The sequence below is a fragment of the Atta cephalotes genome, assembly GCF_000143395.1.
Source record: "Atta cephalotes unplaced genomic scaffold scaffold00005, whole genome shotgun sequence".
Classification (NCBI taxonomy): Eukaryota; Metazoa; Arthropoda; class Insecta; order Hymenoptera; family Formicidae; genus Atta; species Atta cephalotes.
In genome coordinates, this window is record NW_012130069.1 from 984,469 (window position 1) to 989,993 (window position 5,525).

Consider the following 5,525-nt stretch of genomic DNA (forward strand, 5'->3'; position numbering starts at 1 on the left):
TGTGTGTGTGTGTGTGTGTGTGTGTGTGTGTGTGTGTGTGTGTGTGTGTGTGTGTGTGTGGATAAAACGTCAGATTGAGTCTAACCTTTTAAATCAATCAGAAAATGAAAAATCCCCTAAAAGTAAATCATTACATTATTTTTAAAAAACAATAAATATTCGCAGATAATTACATCAGTTATAAGTATATTGAAATCAATAATAATACACTGATTCACTTTTAGAAAGTATGTTTACTTAAAGAATACAATTTTAATATAATTTCATTTAAATAATATAATAAGAAAGATATATGATACTGTTTGATTCTAAATAAACGATGTTATTAAATGATGTTATATAACAGCATTAGCCGATAGAAGTCTAATTAAAGATAATCTTGTTAATTTAGTGACAGTATATAATGAAACGAATCCAGCAAACAAGCTAACATTATTTGTCGTTATTTAAAATGAAACACATCATGCTTTTGTTTTAATAAAGTAATTATTTAGTTAATTAATATTGTCATTAAATTAACAAGATTATTTTCAATTAGACTGCTGATGGCTAATATTGTAAATATAACATTTTTTTTATACGGTCTTCATGAAATATTGATATGGTCAGAGAGAATACAATATACGAGTACAACGTAAAACTAAAACTTTGGGCAACGTATGTAAATTCGTAAAGGTGTTGTAAATCTACGAATAATATCTGCGATGTTAATCTGCAGATAATTTGAAGATAATTTGCTCTCATTTTCCACTTAACCGCAACTTAATAATCCGAGAACATTTTGCAGGTAAAGTATCTTTCCGACATGTCTTTGTTCCGAAGAGTCCAGGATAATCGCCTCCGGTTTCTTTTGCACGCCGTTAACATGAAATATAATGCGATAATGAAAAGATAATGCGACAGGTGAAATTCGCATCCCGCGATGTTGAAAAAGCAGAGATCCAAAACTGATACAGGCGACCACTTTGGCATTTGTATTCGAAAACGCGGAGTGAATTTTAACGATTTTATACGACAATATATTCGCCACTTAATATTTGTAATTAAAATTAATATCTCTTCCGCAAAGAAAATAGAATGTTCTATCACAGAAGATATTTTTGTAGAAAATATCTAAACATATTACATATACATTATTCGCTCCCTTACTTCAACTTAATTCTTTTATCTAATCATATAAATCTTTTTCCTTAATTATTTGATTTATTCGAATCAGTTCCTGTAACATCTAATCTAATTGAATTTGTTATTGTTAATTTTTTTATTCATATCAATCTCTCTTTTTAAAGGGAATATTATAATATTCAAAAATAAGTGAATAAGATCATATTCGGTCAAAGCGAGTATTGGCTATAAACAGGTGCTATGAAGACTTAAATTATCTGTCAATTTAAGTTTTAATATTTCGTACACCAGCTTCAATTTAGGACTATGTTTTAAAATCGATAAATAATCGAGGCATTTGCTGGAAATTATTAGATTTATGCAAAAGTATTATTAGATTAGACCCACTTTGATCAAATATAATCTTCTTCACTTATTTACATTGAACATTTCTCGGTTAATTTTTACTTATCATAGTTTAATATTATAATGTGATAACAATATGTAATAACATAATATGCATATGCTTGCAAGCTATTATTAATCCGTTATTATAATACTGTTTCTACGAGTTAGTTTCCGTGACGTATCCGGCAAAATTACGCGTGGGAGGGCAACGCGTTTCGTCTGGGGGTAATGCGTTTTAATTTAGGAAAGAGTTGGAAGAACATGCGAAATATCCTAGGATGTATGTGGAAATACGCGGGAGTAGTGAGGTATGACAGTAACACAACATCGGAATGGCCGTTCTTTGTCCACCTACCTTGAGTGCGATTATTCTTCGCGCTCATTATCCGCCCGTTCCACGAATCCGTAGATTTCTCCGTAAAATGCGTCATAGGATCGGCGCGAATTACCGTCAACAGAAAATGTAACGACCCATATTCCTTTTTTTTCCTCCTGTGCTTTTTATTAAATTGACAGTCCCGGTAAAGTAGCTCCTGAGAATATTTTCCTACGAAGCTGGTTTTATTCCTGTCACAAAACATGCAGCGATAACTTTCCTGTTTTCCTACTGCCTTCCTTCCTTTCCTCCCGCAAGATAATATTTTACATTATCGAATGCAAAAATAAAATATCATCGTTTCTATTTTTAAAAGTTATGCGAAGACATAATTTTCAAGAATAGATGTTTGAATGGGAAAATTATGCTACTATTAATTATTTAAAAAAAAAACGTCATTTTACATTTGAATCTTCAGAGACCAAAGTATAAGTATGGTACTTAACAATTCTCATGTTTTCCTATCTTTATTCACATTTTAAATTTCATATGTTGCATTTCACTGTGTTTACACTCTTTAATTAATTATTATTACATGATACGCTCTTCATCGCCTCCTACTGTTAAATTTATGTGTCAATTTTATATATATAATTAGAGTTATTTTTAATTTCCATAAGTCACCGTTGCTTCTACTTAATGTGCCGTTTTTTAACTAAAACAATGAAGTTAAATCGTTTGACTAAAAAAATATATTACTTAAATTTAGTTTATTATTTATTAAATGCATACATTAATATGAATGTTATTTGAGTCTAATCATAGAAATGGATTGATTACATATGACATATGAAAGTTAAAAATAACAAAATATTATTTTTGACTCAAGACATTGGATTACCATTGTTCCTTTAGTATCTAACAGTATGATTTAAATAATCTCGGTGTTATCTCAGATTATGTAATCGCAGACATGTGTCGCAGCAAAATTCGGATGGAACTCATCAGCTAATACTTCCTCGGAAGCGTCAGTGCCTTTCGGGTGCCACCGCGATTTTCCATTCATTATTCTAACGTTCTCGTTACTACATTACGGTTCGTGATAACACCAATGTCATGTCAGACGTAGTCTGTCAATCCATCCGCTATACGCCTACTTCCGAGAAGCGGTCATGTCCCTGCCAGCCACAACGACGACATACTGGGGTGCACCGAATGTAAGTACACTCCGACGAGGTCGGCCATGAATTATGACATATTTGCGGTCGAGGATCTTCTATCTACCTATCTAACTACCCTCCGTTGCGTAGGAGAGACTTTTCTCGCCATAGCCTGACGAGACACGTTCTTGGATGAAGATATACACATGTACATGCGCTCGGACACTCAAACACAGTTATGATCGTGCATTCCTGATGTCTTCCTTATGAATTTTCTTACAAAATCCACTGAGCGGACCGTCTCCTTGTTAAATCGTTCTCATACTTGCGATCTGTTTATAGACATAAATGTCTTAAAGCTCTCTAAATTCTTTGGAAGTTTACTTTAAAAAGTGAAATTTCAATCTTTCAAAGATTGAAAATTTTACTCTTTTTCAAGATTAGCAGAATTTTCATTCTTACGAATGAAACTTTATTCGAAAGAATTTAGAGAGCATTGAATAATAGTATTTTTAATACATAATAAATAATTAAACATTATCTTTCAGTATTAAATTTCTATAAAACTATATATACATTGAAGATTATAAATAGATATATATCTATATAAATAGGTAGAATTATATGTATACAAATAGGTACACATAACTAAAATATTAAGCCAATCAATGAAAATCTAATTTTAGATTATTTAATTATAGTCACGATTTCGCGGATATTGTATTTATGAAGCTTTTTCCTAAGTTCTCAGGATTTATATTTTCTTTCGAAAGAAGGATTTTCTGGTTGACAAATATAAATTTATTTGACAATAAGAATATAACTCACACACACATACACATACACACACACACACACACATTAAAAATATAAGTCTTATCAATTAAAAAAAAATCTTAATAAGAGCCTAATATACAAATCTAAAAATTCGTCTAAGATAGGACTCAACATATGCTTCCAGTTGTAATTTTTTTAAACAATGCTCTTTCTGAAATATTTGCTTACATCGTCTTGAAAGTTTTTATGAGTGTGAATAATTTATGTAAAAAATGATAATTGGAAAAAATGATAATTAACATTAATCGCCAGCAATCTAATTCGATAGTATTAACGAAATAAATATTGTTGTTAACAAGATTATTTTTAATTAAACTGCTATTGGCTAATGCTGTTAATACAACATCATTTTTTTCATGTAGGTAAAGAGAACATTTCACTAAGGTACAATCGATCACCTGGTAAAATTGTGTGGAATCGGCTTGACGTATCTGGAAAGACATGTGCATCTCACTCTGTATTGTCGGTAATAGACAGTCCCTCGGAGAATTGTTATAAATATTATATTGCACATAAGAGAGAACAGTGAACAATTAAGGTGAAATGAATGAATTCGGCGAAGTCACTAACGACGGTGATTAAGCTTTTAGATGTTCGCGCGCGTTAGAGATTTTATTGTCAATCTCTCGGGGATTTTCACGGAGATCGCGATCGTCCCCGTGACACTCCTCGCGACACATTATCTTAGCTATTATCCGGAATCCCGCTAATGTACCTACCGAGATTAACGAATCATCACGCGAAAAGCGTTTCGCTTCCGCGAAAAAGGGCGAGGGACTCGCACGTGTCGCGCTCGTGCGACTGTAGTCTCGACATCGATCGGTGATTTCCGGGAGGTGACTTCATTCGGGGATTCCGTCGCGGTCACGCTTTCGTTTTCTTCGATCTGTGTATACCTGGCGGAAGGACAGAGTAAGAGAGAAAAGGATGAAGAATAGCTACCCCGTCAGGTACCACCACTCCATTCGTTATATATATGTGAGAACTTCGACCTCCGTTAGGAGGACGCACGTAAAGCCCAGATCGTCACGTCCTCGTACGATCGATTCTGTCCGCTATTTTTTATGATTAAATTTTCCGCTGACTTTCTCTTCAATTAATAACTTGGACGCCACAATAGGTCTATCGTGCAAGTATGAAAAGCCCGCGGGACTTTCCTCGGAGATTTTACACTGAAAATCCAAATGTGTAATTAATTTTCGCGCGCGCGTGTATGTTTGTGTGCATGTATGTGATATAATTTTATGTATACAAATAACACTATGCTATACATTTAAATAAATATTAATGTGGTATAATAATAATAGGTATTATAATTTTTATACAGAAAACTAGATCACACATATCATACACATACGAAGGCATCTTTAAATTAAATTATGATATATTTGGATTTGTAGTATAAACTCAAATATGTAATTAGTGCTTTCATATACTTATGTGTGTATTAATTTAGTTTTTCATGTAACGATACATTATATTACGTTTAAATGTAAACCATTTTTGTGAATACAGAGAGAAAGAGAGAGAGAGAGAGAGAGAGAGAGAGAGAGAGTAGTAGTTATTTATTTTACTATAAGAAAACTAAATTACACATATATAGAGACTATTTATTACACATACGTAATTGCGAAGTTAAACTTTGTTTTCGGTACAAACTGTATTTCTGCGACAAAGCTGTATTAAATAAAAATAGTATT